The following is a 15,168-nucleotide window of genomic DNA, read 5'->3' as shown; positions in this document are numbered from 1 at the left end:
AAAACAACAATAGTACACCACAAAAAAGAAGGAGAAACATGGTGAACAGTGTGAAAAAGGTCAGAACACGAAGTTGTGCTTATATGTCAATAATAAAGGGGTAGTGCGACCTCCAGACCAAGTGAGGGGAAATGCAGATCAGCATATCATCCCACTCATGATGCATTAGAACAAGAAAAAGGCAAAACGTGTCTGGGATAAATAAATTAAGTGGCAGCAGGAAGAGGTGGTTTTATTTACAAAACAAGTTTACACATACCATATCTGAAACTTAAAATGTTTAAAAGTTAATAGTGTTTACCGTATACATTTATGAAAATCAGTGAGTCTGGAGCTGTAGATTATAGACGTACTTATCGTCTGATGTAGCAGCCTTTACAAGTTTCTTCTCATGTAGAATATGCTGATAGCACTCTGAGTAGCTCATATTATAGTTTATTTCAACAAGAAGTTCAGTTTTCACTAATCAGTCCACAAAAAGTTTCTCATCAGAGAAAATGCTCATTCTATGTGTGCATTGCTCAGTGGAATAGACAACACAAATTTCACTATCTTTAATAAGTTCGGGGCTGGAGTTCTGCTAAAGGAATGAACCTATTTTTTGTCTATTGGTAAATCGGAAGTTCTTAATGCCACAAATTCATTGTACAATCTGTCATTATTGACTTTTATACAGTGACCATTTACAATATCTGTGGTTGTCAAAGGTCATCTCATTCGCTCAGGACAGTGAATTCCTTAAAAGGTGAGATCTGTAAAGAAACCACTTAGTTTAGGCTTCTGTGATGAACACTGGCAGCATATTTCATAAATTTGTCTTTGTCTGATATGCTCAAGCTCTTTAAGTTTTGATCCACATTAAAACCTAGAAAACCATATTTTACATACAAGATCTCTAGCTGCATTTTCTGATTTTCATGTTGTAAAATTGTTCATATAGCAAAACTCATATAGTTATCTATAAACTACATATGGAAAAAGAGATGTGACCATTCATCTTCATTGTTCACACCATTCACATGATTGGCCTTTTCTTCCTCTTGAGAGAGAAAGTACCATTGAATATCTGTCCAACGTCTTAGTAAATGTTCGAACAATCAGCAACAAGAACAACCACTGTACAGGAATATGTTGTTACAAAGTTTAATATCCTCATTCAACAAACTCCAACTTTTTTTTAGCTTATGTATTTTCTTACTAGAAGATGAGAACTCATTGCAGACATTCAATACTATTCTCTCAATGTTGAATTTAATCATTTTGCATGAGTTTTTGTCTGTATTATGAATAACATTGCAGTTACAGTTAGCTTCAGTTCAAAATTTTGGAAAAAATGAGTGGTATTTTCCATAGTTCACTGCTGCACTGTTTGCACCAAAACTTGATATATTAGAAACTTCAAAACTGTGATCATCTAAAATTAACTTAAGTTTTCTGAATCAGCTGTATTGTTGCTATACTCATAGAAGCTTAGCAATCTCCTTCATACCAGATATCCCAGAAAAATATTTTATTGATACAGGAAATTACCTTTATTGGAGGCGTCTGCTGAACCAGAAAAAAAATGTGCCACCTTTTAATTCCTTTTCTATTACTTCTACCAAATGTAGAGCCAATACCTTTGCACCAGCATCTTGCATTTTGAACACCCACAATAAAGTTTTGGACTTAAATTTGAAATTGTACTTCCAAGCTTAATTTCACAATCAGTAGCAAGATAACTACAGTTATGCACAACCCCATGATATACAAGTGCAGTTTGGCTGTAGAAACTTCATTGTCAGTAGAAGAATGTTTTACACAAAAAAATATTGCAATCAATTTACTTTTGAACACTAATTCTACAGAACTTTTATGTTTCTTTCATAACAAAAACTTTCTCATGGCCTCAATACCCTTACTTTTTACAGTTTGCTGTCCCTTCACCATCCCCTTTAGCTAACCAACTTTTAAAGTGTTTATCTTCTAACCATTCATTACAAAATGAGCTCATTCTTTCCATTTTTTCTTTCAGTTTTCATTCTGACTGACATAATTGTCATTACCACACTGACTGCTACTGCTATTTGCATTTTCAATTGATCTACTGATCATTTTAAAACCCCAAAATCACCTTAATATTAATCACGTTTTGCTCTTACGGAACAGCAATAGCACACAAAGTGCCACTACACCTCCACTTGGTCACATCACATAAACAACTGCCTCTTCAACACTAACCATTATGAAAATGAGGCAACAAAACAGTTGACTTTGAAACTCATTGTTTTGCTGCTCCCTTGTGTGTTTTACACATAATGGCTTTGGCTAACAAGAATAAGATGATAAACTTAAGAATATGAAATTAAAAATTATGCCATACGACATAAAGAAAGTGAAACTGTATAAGTAAACCCGAAAAATAGGAACTTGAGGGTGTCCCATTATAGTTCTTCATTAGAAATGCTTTCATATGGCATCATATTTTGGGGTAATTCATCACTGAGGAATAAAGTATTTATTGCACAAAAGTGTGTAATCAGAATAATAGCTGGAGTCCACCCAAGATCATCCTGCAGACATTTATTTAAGGATCTAGGGATATTCACAGTAGCTTCTCAGTATATATACTCTCTTATGAAATTTGTTATTAACAACCAAACCCAATTCAAAAGTAATAGCAGTGTGCATAATTACAATTCTAGGAGAAAGGATGATCTTCACTATTCAAGATTAAATCTAACTTTGGCACAGAAAGGGGTGAATTATACTGGCACTAAAGTCTTTGGTCACTTACCAAATAGTATCAAAAGTCTGACAGATAACCAACAAGTATTTAAGAAGAAATTAAAAGAATTTCTAAATGACAACTCCTTCGTATTCATGATCCATGGAACTAGTATTAATCTAATCTAATCTAATCTAATCTAATCTAGTCATGAACAATGTGTCCTAGATGTATCAAAACACACACTGAGCGTTCCCAGTTCCATATTGGTATAAGCTTTTCTTCTTATTTCTTTTTGACAAATCAAATTCCAAATGTTTTAATACAGTGTTATAAAAAAAAGTAAGGAGGAATCAGATGTAGTCTTTGTGAAGTGTCATTCATTTCAGACATATGTATTTTTTTTTAATTATTCGTTGTATTTTCATTATTAATTTAATTCATTGTGGCATGTAGTCACATACAAGACATTATCATTGATTGTACACCATCATATACCATGTACAGTATTATATAAGCTGGAACATGATCTCAATTACTTTATCAAAAACTTGACATTTTCATTGTTGTTGATTGCAGGAGGTAATATGACTTGGGTGCTATACACACTGTAGCAATCTTTTATGTTAAGCTGGTATGTACAAATTTAATTGGTACAAATGCACAAGGATCATATTTCAGTAAGAATCTTGATGATTATAAACACTTAGTATATGCAAGCGATATTTGTGAACCACTGTGAAGAGCAGTTTATTTACAAATTACATATTGAAAATGTTAGTTGTTATCTGCATTGGTTTTACAGCAAATTTTGGGTGATTGTTTGTTTTAGCACTTTTTTCAATTATGCTGACACAATATTTTTAGAAATGAAATAGCATTACAAAAAGTTCCCTTTATGCTTTTCCTTAAGATCCAGTAATTACATAATCTTACACAGAATTGTCAGATACATTTTTCTAGAGTGTGATTAACAACACCTACTATTAGGTTTTTTTATGAAACATAACCTACATTTCAGGGAGTATAGATAGAAGGAATGAAAATTTGCATTTAGTATCCACTAGGCAAGGTTAGGGAAAGCTCAGTGATGGTGGTGAGGTGGTCCGTGGTGATGATGCAGCGGCGGTGGTGGTGGTCCATGGTGGTGGTGGTGATCATGATGTGGTGGTGGCGGCGGTGGTCCATGGTGGTGATGTGGCGGTCCGTGGTGATGGTGGTGGTGATGGGGTGGTGGGCCGTGATGGTGCTGGTGATGAGGTGGTGGGCCGTGATGCGGGCAGTGGGGACAGTGGTGATGCGGCGGTGGGGGTGGACCGTGGTGGCAGTGGTGTCCGTGCCCCGTCATTGCGGTGGTGAAGGCTGTGATTTGCAACTGCACAAACAGGCACAAAAGATCAATACAATACAAACCAGTTATTATCAAGGTATCTTTCAAATCTTAATTTTAGATAGGTCAATGAACTTGTGAGCATTACTGGAAAATATGGTGCTAAAAATTCCCTACGCAGTACATTTATAATTAATGAATTATTTAAGTCCTCCATTCATTATATTCTGTAAATACCTGGAGCAAGTCAAGCTATATATTAAGAAAAGACAAGCTAATCACAGAAATTTAGTAGGTCAGTGTATCAACAAGAAACTACCACAACATTTTCTTCAGGTACTGTAGGAGAGCGAGCAACCAATAAACATCAGCTACTAGCATAATCTGGGTAACTCACTTTACCAGGAACTGCTCTGTCAAATCAACACACCTGGTATGTGGCTAAATTTGTTAGAAATTTGTTCATGAGTGATGAGTCTGAGTACTAAACCTTTGGTAAAACATTTCATTACTAGTACTTTAAAATTTCAATGATACCAGAGGTATAATTTCCAGACGAAAAAAACCTAATGTCTCCTCAGTTATACAAAATCATTCGTATCGCCTGTTAGTAGTAATGCACCATTGAGGCTCTTTTCTTCACAATTGAGTTAACAGGAAGTGTCATTGCGGGCTGATGCAATTAGTGCTAGTGAAGTGGGGCAGACTGGAGCCAGTAAGGTGTTCTTTCAGAAGAAACTTACATGTTGGCTGTGCTGACACAGCAAAACTCAACACCAGACCATACAGTAGCAAAAGTGGCCACACATCCAAGTCAGAAAGCCGCAGCAAAAATATGCAACCCAGGCTGTAGCAGTGGTGACATTACTACACAACCCAGCCGCGCAGTGTGGCTCTACTGAGGTGTGTGTGATGCAGAATGCTGTCCTGTTAAAGCAGGGGTGAGACGTGCCACTATAAATACTGCCCATTTCAGCTATGCAGTATGTGTGTCTGCCTGCAGCCAGCTACGAGAGGTACTCCACACCAGCCAGTCTGCTATACTAGATACTGTTTCCACTAGCTGAGGAGCTATGAGTTGCACCTAAATCCAGATGCTGCCAGGAGCTAAACTGGTGCCTTCCAGCTGGTGAGTCACCTGCTGGCTGACATGTCAACTGCAGGGTACTACTTAGTGGTTCGTGGTTCCTACCTGGGACCGACTAGCCATCAAGCTGCTGCTTGCGTTGTGCAGGCACACTCTGCTGCTGCTGGCCTGCCTTGTGTGTGGGCATACTTAACCACTGGAGGCCACCGTCACTGCTGCCTACACTGGGGCCCCTCGGTTCATCTCCACACGCTTGGGTGTACCCTGCACTGAGCTGACATCTGCACTAGCCAACAGGGCCAACTTCTGCAGATGGTGGCATAGATGCCTGTGCCCCTGCCCGGGCTCTGCTGTTGTGCTTCTTCACCCAATATAGTGCTGACGATGTGACTATGCCACATCACAGAGTTGAGAGTTGGCTCTCTCTGAAGGCCACATGATAATTTCAGCACAGTCTCTACAATCCAGGACCGTTGTTCAACCATGGCTGCTGACTGCAACAACACAGCCTCTGTATGTGATGGAATAAATAAATGAATGTCTCTTCTACTTCTATGATATGTAAGTGGATATCTACCTGGTTCCACGTACCTGCCATTCTGTGCACCAATACCAAGCGAGGTGGCGCAGTGGTTAGACGCTGGACTCGCATTCGGGAGGACAACAGTTCAATCCCGCGTCCGGCCATCCTGATTTAGGTTTTCCGTGATTTCCCTAAATCGCTCCAGGCAAATGCCGGGATGGTTCCTTTCAAAGGGCACGGCCAACTTCCTTCCCCATCCTTCCCTAATCCGATGAGACCGATGACCTCGCTGTCTGGTCTCCTTCCCCAAACCAACCAACCAACCAATCTGTGCACCATTATTGCTACCTGTATTGAGGTGTTTCATTGCACCATCCACCCTGACTCCTACTACGATATTTACTATATTATATTGGTACTTTTCAATTAAAATAGTTACTCTGAATACATAGTTATGTTTGCTGCGCAGTATCATTTGTCATGCAGCTTTGCAATGAACACTGCTGCATGTAACTAACAGAACTTTTCAGTCCTTGACTTTATTATTAATAGAAAAAAGTAAAATAGTGAAAGTAAAATTCTGACAGCTCATCTGCTGAAAAACTCTTGTTAGTTCTGGAGGCAGTAAAGAGATCAAAATTATCTACACAGTTGCTCAATGAACTTACTTATACTGAAACAGAGGATGGTGGAAAGAATTCTAAAATACTCAATTCAGTCTTCTGAAATTGTTTCTTCATAATACAGTTCTTAGAAATACTAAAATATCAGTCATAGTGGTAAGAGACTGTGGAATTAAAAACTACTAAATGATGAGATAACTGGGTGCTCTATATACACTATGGAAGAGATCTAGCTCCCTTTCTAGGAGCAGTTTTCATAGGTCTTAGGGACAGGTCTGCAATCGACAGGTAAAAGGGGCAGGAGATTCTCATTATCAAGAAGGGTCATTGGATAGTTGCACATGACTGTGTCACTAGTTCACTAATGCCAGTCTATTATAGAATTGTGTGAGTAAGGAATACATTTTATGTTCATATATAATGACCATTTTGGACAACAAAAATAGATTCCATAGACAGAGACCCTGTGAAACAGCTCTGTGTTTGTCCATCTGTGAGACTCAGGTAGATGCTGTGTTCTTTTACTATCAGAAAGAACTCCACACAGCTGTGCATTGTCATTTAGGGAACTGTTATTCACTTCTGAAACATCAGAGCAGCTTTGTAATTGAATCTGGGATTTCCTATTAGATAAATATAACTCAACATGTCATTCTTAATGAGGCGAAATCATAAGATATAAAAAGTAACTTCGGGACCACCCTAAGGGAGTGTCATAGGGTCACAGCTGTTTCCTATCTATGTTGGCTACATGCTTTGATGAATAACATCAGAATGCTGTACATGAATAATGCTGCCTTAAATAAGAAATTTGGCATTTAGAATAAGAAATCTGGCATTTAGCCAGAAAACTGTAGCAAAATGAAGGAAGACCTACAGGAGACCAACATTTCTTGCAGGGACTGGAAGTTTGCCCTTATCATGGGTAGTACTAAATATCTATGGCTGGGCGACTTACCTGGCATAGTGAAAATTTTGTTCATGTGCTACTGAGTAGAGTTATGGTTAAGATTCAGAGAACAACGTTAGGTAGCCAACTATAATCACTTTCATACAGTATAACTTAAACAATTTAGGCAACACATGCTAGGAGGCACTAATGTTATCTCTTCCATATTTAATTTGAGACTGGGGTGACATATCATGGCAGTGATGAAAGTTGCAAGCTACCACGCTATCCAGTCCTACCCGCAGCAACAGAAATTCGGCGTGAACTATTGCACTTGCCAGCTGCATGACAGCAGTGCCAGTATGTTGTGGTCTGCCCAACCACAACAGAGTTTGGGCTGAACTACAGCCACTTGCCAGCTGCCTGACTCCAGCACCCATCTGGGTCGAGCTAAATTTTTGGTGTGAGTTTCTCTTTCATTTCCCTTCACATCCCTGATATATTAACTGTACATCAAAAGAACTGTTCTTATCAGCTTAATATCTAACATGCCCTGCATCACAGGGCATTTAGAAAGTCAGTGGTAGCTCATGCCAGCCTCTTGGTAATAATAGCTTTTGCTAGCCTGGTGCTGCCATCAGGCGGCTTTACACCCGTAATGTGTGTGGTGATTACAAGCAATTCTGCTATCTTCACTTGATCACAACAGCATTGTTTTCATAGTGGCAGCAACTTTAATTCATCATAGTTGCTAACTTTTACAAGAACAATTTATAAATCACATACACAAACCTTTCTCATGAATCAGTTTGTCTTTTAGTGAAAACTATATCAAAATCCTTACAGTAGCTCCTAAGTTTAGCCTTTACATGCAGATGGAAACTGTGGCAGGGGACTTTGATTTATGCGTGTGTGGAAGAATTACTGCGCATATGAGAGTGGTTTGATAAGTCTGGTAAAAAAAGCAAGAAAAAAATGTTTGTTTCATAATCAGAAAGATAGGTTCTGACAAACTCTGTAAAACACTCATTGACTGGAAATATCACTTCCTCATTTGATGCAAATTTCTTTCCAACAAGACAAAGTTTCAAGTTAGGGAACAGGAAGAAATCACTTTGGGCTAAGTCTGATGAATAAGGTGGATGAGGAACCAATTCAAAGCCCAATTCATGTAATTTTACCATTGTTATTGCTGATTTGTGGTATGGTATATTATCCTGGTGGAAGAGCAATTTTTTTTTTTTTGTGCAGACCTTGGTTGTTTTTTTATCCAACACAAGTTTCAGATGATCTAATATTCAGGCATAATATGGCGTAGTTATGGATCTGCCGTTTTTCAAGTAATCTGTGAGGATTATTCCTTGTAAATCCCAAAAACTAGTGGCCATCACCTTCCAGCTGACAAAATAGTCTTTACCTTCTTTGGTGCACTTTCACCAGCTCTTGTCCATTGTTTTGACTGCTATTTTGACACTGGTGTGTAATGATGGATTCAGGTTTCAGCAGTAGTCACAAATCAGCACAAAATTTCTTGCAGATTGTGGTTAAACATCACCAGACATTGTGTTGAAATGTTGTGCCACACGCACTTTCGGTCGACTGTGAGAAATCGCGGCACCCACTTCGGACACAGCTTCTCTGTAGCCAATTCTCCATTCAGGATATTATGCACTCAGTCAGTTGAGATGCCTACAGTCTCAGCAATCTCATGAATTTTTATTCAGCAGGCTTGCATTAGAATATCATGGATTTTGTCTATGGTTTCCTTTCTGATTACATCAACTGGACAACTAGAGTGCACTTCATCTTTAGTGCTTGTCTGACCACGATTAAATTCATTAAGAGTAATCCAAAAGCAAATGGTCTTCAATGATGGTGCATAGTCTGCATGAACTTCATTCAATTCAGTTTTGATCTATGTGGCAGTCCAATCCTTCAAATGAAAATGTTTAATAACAGCACAAAACTGGGTTTGGTCCATTTTCAATCACACTCAATGCACTGACCAATTTAGATGGCTGTCAACAATGAACTGTATGCTGTACGTTGTTAAAATTCGTTGTACAGTCCTTGGAATAATCAAGCTTACCAACCCTAAAGGCTCAACAAAAATGTTCCATTCCTTCATGTAAATTTACCAGACTTATCAAACCATCCTCCTAAATAGCTGTTCAATTTACTAATGGCAAAAAATCAGTCAGAACAATACAAGCTCTAAAATATCATGGACTAACAGGCCAGACTAACCTAAAGTGTAACAGCTATATAAAAATAACTTGAAAGATTCAGGGGCTTAGCATCAGTTGGTACTGTCTAAACTGCACAGTATCTTCTGGAGATAGCTGGTCGTCATCCTCAGTTGCGGCTTGGACTTGCCTGCTGTGGCTAGCCTATTTATATGTTACTTCATTTGAAAAGCACAGGTGCCAAAGAGTGGGGTTTTAACACTGACATACAGAGTCCTTGTTAGAGAAGCAGGCTGCTGACTCTGCTTATGTGGCGTGGGAAACCAGATATTGCATGTGCAAGCGAGGTGCTTGTGCCAGGCTTAGCTGTCCTGGCCCCAATTCTACATCAATGTTATCTCACTGAATAAATATAGTCATACAAAAAGCAAAAGCCATGCAAAGATTCATTGGAAGAACCCTAATTAAAAGTAATTCATCCAAAAAAGAAGTGGTTTACAAAGTACTTGTTCAACCATTTCTTAAGTATTGCTTGTCAGTGTGGGGCTCGTACGAGGTAGGGTTCGTGGATAGAAAACATCCCAAGAAGAGTGGCACTTTTCATAGGGTATCCATACAGTACATGTGAGAGTTATACAGAAACACTCAAATTCCAGTGGTGGATGTTACAAGAGAAGAGATGCACCTCACAGAGACAGTCAAGGAATTAATATTTCCCACATACATTTTGAGAAATGATCACAATGTGAAGATCAGGGAATTCGAGCTCATACAGAAGCTTTCTGCACCTCAGACTGTAAGATGGCTTGTGGAGTATTAATACAGGTCTAGACTTCTTGTTGATTTGCACTAACCTACTAGACAATGAAGGGTTTTGTATTAATAAAGAACATTTTTTTTGTCCCACCAGGAGGCAATTTGATAATGGAGCTACACAATAAACAGTACAGGCACAGCAAAAGTGTTCAGGAAACTTTCACATTTTAACAGTTCATAAAACCATAAATAATGTTTATTTTTTGCATTTCTTGCTCAAGTTATTACCTTAAAATTGGGTTTCCATATGCCAATAAAACAACAAGACCATGTGTGTTGTGACAACTTGTGACTGTTAACTACAGTTTCCACAAACTGCCTCAGAATTCTGGAGACACAGTTTTCAGTAAGGTGTTAACTAAAATCATGGGTAGGCACAGCTGTTGTGCAGGCCATGGCATTAGAGCTAAGTCAGATATTAAATAATAAGAGTGTGCAACACAAACATTGGTTCAAAACGTGGATTGATTTCAGACACAAATTATACAGGAGTATTAAAGTGTCATAAAAAATTAAAAACTTGAAGACAAAAATACATTCAAGAATCATTTCCACATGCCACAGTTAGTTACATGAGATCTAAGCTAGGAACCAAATAAAATGCAAAAAGCTCTTGTGATCAAAAACATATAGAAACGCTACAAAAACATCTAAATCGCTGTGACTTTGTTGTGGCTGTGCCATATTTAATAGTTTCTGAGTGACTAAACCAAGATTTTGAGAACCTGATGAGCTGTATGTTGAGCTACATTCTAAAGTGAGATATTTATTCATATGGGAGTAGTTGTACCAAATAAAGTGAAAAATCAGAGTTTTGGTGCAGAAATTCTTTATCATCTCTCCAATATGTGTACTGCATCTCCAAAAGTATGCATATAAATTTTGCTCTTTCACATTGCAGCTGTGTGTTAAATAGAGGTCACATGTATTGTGAATGTGAAGATGTTGATATCGAAACTGGTAAACCCGTAAATGATCATGATACAGTTGTAGCAGTAATGATTACCAAAGTACAAAGGCCAATTTTTGGTGTACTAGATAAAGTTGCAGTGGTGTCATACATCAAGGAGAAACTCAAAACATTTAGCACTGGGCAGCAGCATTTACAGGAACTGTGGCTCAAGTTAGTTGACCAAGCACTGTAGAGATATGTACCCAATTGAACAGGTTACGATGAGAGGAACCATCCATGACAAAGTGTCACTGTAAGTGAACTTCTAAAGAAAAAGCAACTACTTCACAATAGGTGTACAACAAAGCATAAGGCTATGCACAGACAGGTGCTAAATGAAATGTGTGTGGCTGTCAAAAGATCAATGTGTTAAGTATTCAGTGCCTACCATTGCAGAGTCTTATCACAGGCCCTCTCAAAAACCCAAATAAATTCTCATCATATGTAAAAGCTATTAGTGGCACCATATCCAGACTCTCAGGATAACACTGGAAACAAATTTGAGGGCAGCATAGCAAAAGTGGAAATTCTGAATTCTGTTTCAAACTTTACTTTACAAAGGGAGATCCAGCAGTAGTCCCTTGCTTTAATTTTAGTATCACTCCAAAAATAAATAATGTACAGGGTGAACCTGAACTCTTATTGACAACATTTCAGAAATTGTTCAAGAATATTATCTGAGTATTTTGGTATAAGGGGTCCCTGGTCTCTGATGACTCATTAAACAGTAATTGCATTTAATTTGGTTTCTAACACCCATTTATCTTTGTCTCTGTATTGCACATAAAATATTTGCACATCAGTGCAATTGCCATTGGTATGTGCTGTGGCTTGTTCGGAAATAATCCTGTTCCATTCACTCACAGTACTGTACTCGATTTTGACAACAATGATAACCACATTACTCTTAGCCCTCAATCTTTCTGTCATTATTGCTTGGTTTTGCTTTTCTGCCAGAGTTATTTGTATGTTGACACAGACATGCACTGCCTGACAAAAAAGTGAAGTACACAGAAGACATGTTTGGATGTCAACATAACTTCGTACATGTAAATACCATCAGTGAGTATGTGAATAATTAGAGTTATAATTCTCTGTGGCTGGTATATTTAGTGTTGCTACTTGGCTTGGTAGGGTATATAAGTGGTATAAACAGCATCAGATCTTGAGTTATCACTGTGAAGTACACTAAGTGCCATATACTTATGCAAGACACTGTTATCAGAACCTGACAAGGTTTGAAAGGGGACTCATTGTGGGTGTCCCTTTGGTCGGCTGTTGGAATCGTGCAATATCCAGATTTGTGGTTTTTTTATGTGACAACTGGCACGATGTTGTCAGTCGTTAACACCACAACACAAACAGCTGCATTTGGAGAGGTACCATGGCCGGAGGGCTTAGGGCCGATTCACACAGAAATGGCGTGACACGGGCGTCTCACGGGGATGGGGCGCTGCTTCAAGCCACAAATTAACAAAATCACACAGTGGTGACGTGGCGGAGGCGCATTGCCTCATAGCCTGCACAACGTCCGTTTGTAGACTTGCCTTTATTTACATATGCTTTACGATAGGTACTGTAGCTGCTCCCCTTTCAAAAATTATATTTTGGTTGAAGCATCTGGGCCGGCCGCTGGTGGCCGAGCGGTTCTGGCGCTACAGTCCGGAACCGCGCGACCGCTACGGTCGCAGGTTCGAATCCTGCCTCGGGCATGGATGTGTGTATTGTCCTTAGGTTAGTTAGGTTTAAGTAGTTCTAAGTTCTAGGGGACTTATGACCTCAGCAGTTGAGTCCCATAGTGTTCAGAGCCATTTGAACCATTTTTGAAGCATCTGGGTGAAGCCACATTGTATTTCTTCAAGATCGTATTAGGTGTTTTGCAAATTCTAACCACTTTATAACCTATTTCCTATAAATAAATGCTGTTCCAAAACACTGGCACATTGAGGATCTCTCGAAGATGTACAGTTTATTGATATTAAATGTCATATAACGAATTATCGGCGTTAAAAGTCGCAGGAGGTGTGTAACAAAGTACAAAATTACAAGTTTTACACTATAGCTGCGGCGTAGTGCCACAGTATGACTGTGGTAGTGCCAGCGTGGTAGTTCAGCGTGTCAAGTCAGAGGACTGTCTGCCCTCTACGTAACGTCTGTCCATTGCTGAGAGCAATAGCGAACAAAACGGAGACAACATAGTGGTAATCTGCAGTAGAGGGTGAAGATGTGGAATTGCGATTATGATCATTTTGGCTTGCGTCCTGCCGTCGACAAAACTTTTATTCAAATGGTTCAAATGGCTCTGAGCACTATGGGACATACATCTGAGGTCATCAGTCCCCTAGAACTTAGAACTACTTAAACCTAAATAACCTAAGGACATCACACACATCCATGCCCGAGGCAGGATTCGAGCCTGCGAACTTAGCGGTCGCGCGGTTCGAGACTGAAGCGCCTAGAACTACTCGGCCACTCCAACCGGCAAAAACTTTTATTATTCACGTTTCTGATGGCGTCTCGGACCTGTCACTGTCAATAATTTACAAATTAAGCGTGAAATTCGGAAATGCGGGTGTATATTGTAAACACGTTCACTCTCTAGTAAAAACAAACCAGTACTCATTGTCATAAAAAAAGAAAGAATTAAGAGGAGACTTAACCTCACCGTCAGTCGCAATTAAAGAAAATAAAATTTACAAGCTAATTTTTTAGGAGACTTCTTTTTCAAAATCAAGAACGTCTTCAAATAAAGCACGTATGCAAACTGTAGTCTGATTCTGGGACAGGCATATTCTGCTGTTCTTTTAATCGTTGTTTCAGTTACTTTCAAAAGGAAAGGAAAACGTTTACGTGTCCAGCATTGAACCGTAATTTTTGGCACAATTTATAACATATTTGACACAACCAACACATTTATTTTGCTTTGGGGATCTTCTTAATTATCGTAGTTTTCGTCCTACACACCGCTAGGTAAATAATGGGTATGAAGGGGGCAGGTTATCACTTTCAAAGAAACAAAAGACAGCAATAGTTTCCAAAATTGCTATAAATGCACCAGCTGAACATACAAACTACAAAGTGCTGCTGCTGTAATTCGTCTGCTCTGCTAGAATACGACGATACTTGTCAGTCAATGACACCAGAGACATCTACCGACGCGTTCGTGAAAGCCAAAGTGTAACTTTGACAGGAGCGTAGCCACAGTCTGTGACTATTTACCACAGTCGAACATAGTGTTAGACTATGCTATATACTATATACAGTCATGAAAACACTTCCTTTGGTACTCATTTGTAGCCACCAGTGGCGCACCGAAGCGAGTCGAAGCGACGGAATTCAACTCGCGCGCTGTTATCCTCACTCACTTGAAGTGTCAAAATGCGTAATGGTTTAAAGCTACATCCGACTCGGTGGGTAGTTTCTCAGTAAGAATTTTACTTTTCGGGTAAAAAATTAAAAATCACTGTGTTCGGATTCTCATCTTTTCTCCACTATGCATTTTTTCTCGTTCGATTTCGAGGAAACTATTCGGTAAAAAAAAAATACACATCTTGCAGTCTGACATCTCAGCTTGATAGTAGACTGATTTTATTTTCGTTATCGCCCATAGTTATTGTGATACTTGGCGAACAAGTATGCCACCGGGCATATTTTGAAAAGGTAGCAATGAAAAATGTAGTCACTGGCCAGTTCACGTTTGGTAGATTTTAGGACATAGATTTCTTCATACGAAAAGTAGCTAACATACGGTACCGAAATTGTTTTTAAGGATGGCAGGAGAGTTGTATCTGTTTACAATCCCAAGTAAATGAGTAATATATTTTGACGATTGGCCATGACGAGTTACGACGCGTCACACTCAACGTTGTGGCCGTGCGATTTACGAATTTGCAGTTCATATTTATTTTGTGTTTGGTTATGAAGTCAGTGAGAATCACATTTAAAGTTAGCATTGCAGTAAGAGTTATTTTCAATGTAAAACTAGAGATAGACAATCGCAGATACAGTGGCATGTTGTTGTTGTGGTCTTCAGTCCAGAGACTGGTTTGCTGCAG

At 38.9% G+C, this 15,168-nt stretch overlaps 1 long non-coding RNA gene across 2 annotated transcripts in view; it reads right to left on the bottom strand.

The window, feature by feature from the left end:
- Window positions 1-211: 211 nt before the first annotated feature.
- Window positions 212-15,168, bottom strand: part of LOC126195252 (uncharacterized) — a 35,271-nt gene continuing 20,314 nt past the window's right edge. For both annotated transcript variants that reach the window (XR_007538563.1, XR_007538564.1), the window contains exon 3: window positions 212-4,082. This is a non-coding gene — a long non-coding RNA (uncharacterized LOC126195252). The remainder of the gene's footprint in view (window positions 4,083-15,168) is intronic.

Source organism: Schistocerca nitens, chromosome 7 (assembly GCF_023898315.1).
Source record: "Schistocerca nitens isolate TAMUIC-IGC-003100 chromosome 7, iqSchNite1.1, whole genome shotgun sequence".
Classification (NCBI taxonomy): Eukaryota; Metazoa; Arthropoda; class Insecta; order Orthoptera; family Acrididae; genus Schistocerca; species Schistocerca nitens.
The sequence above is the reverse complement of the archived record's forward strand: the minus strand, read 5'-3'. Positions and strand labels throughout refer to the sequence as shown.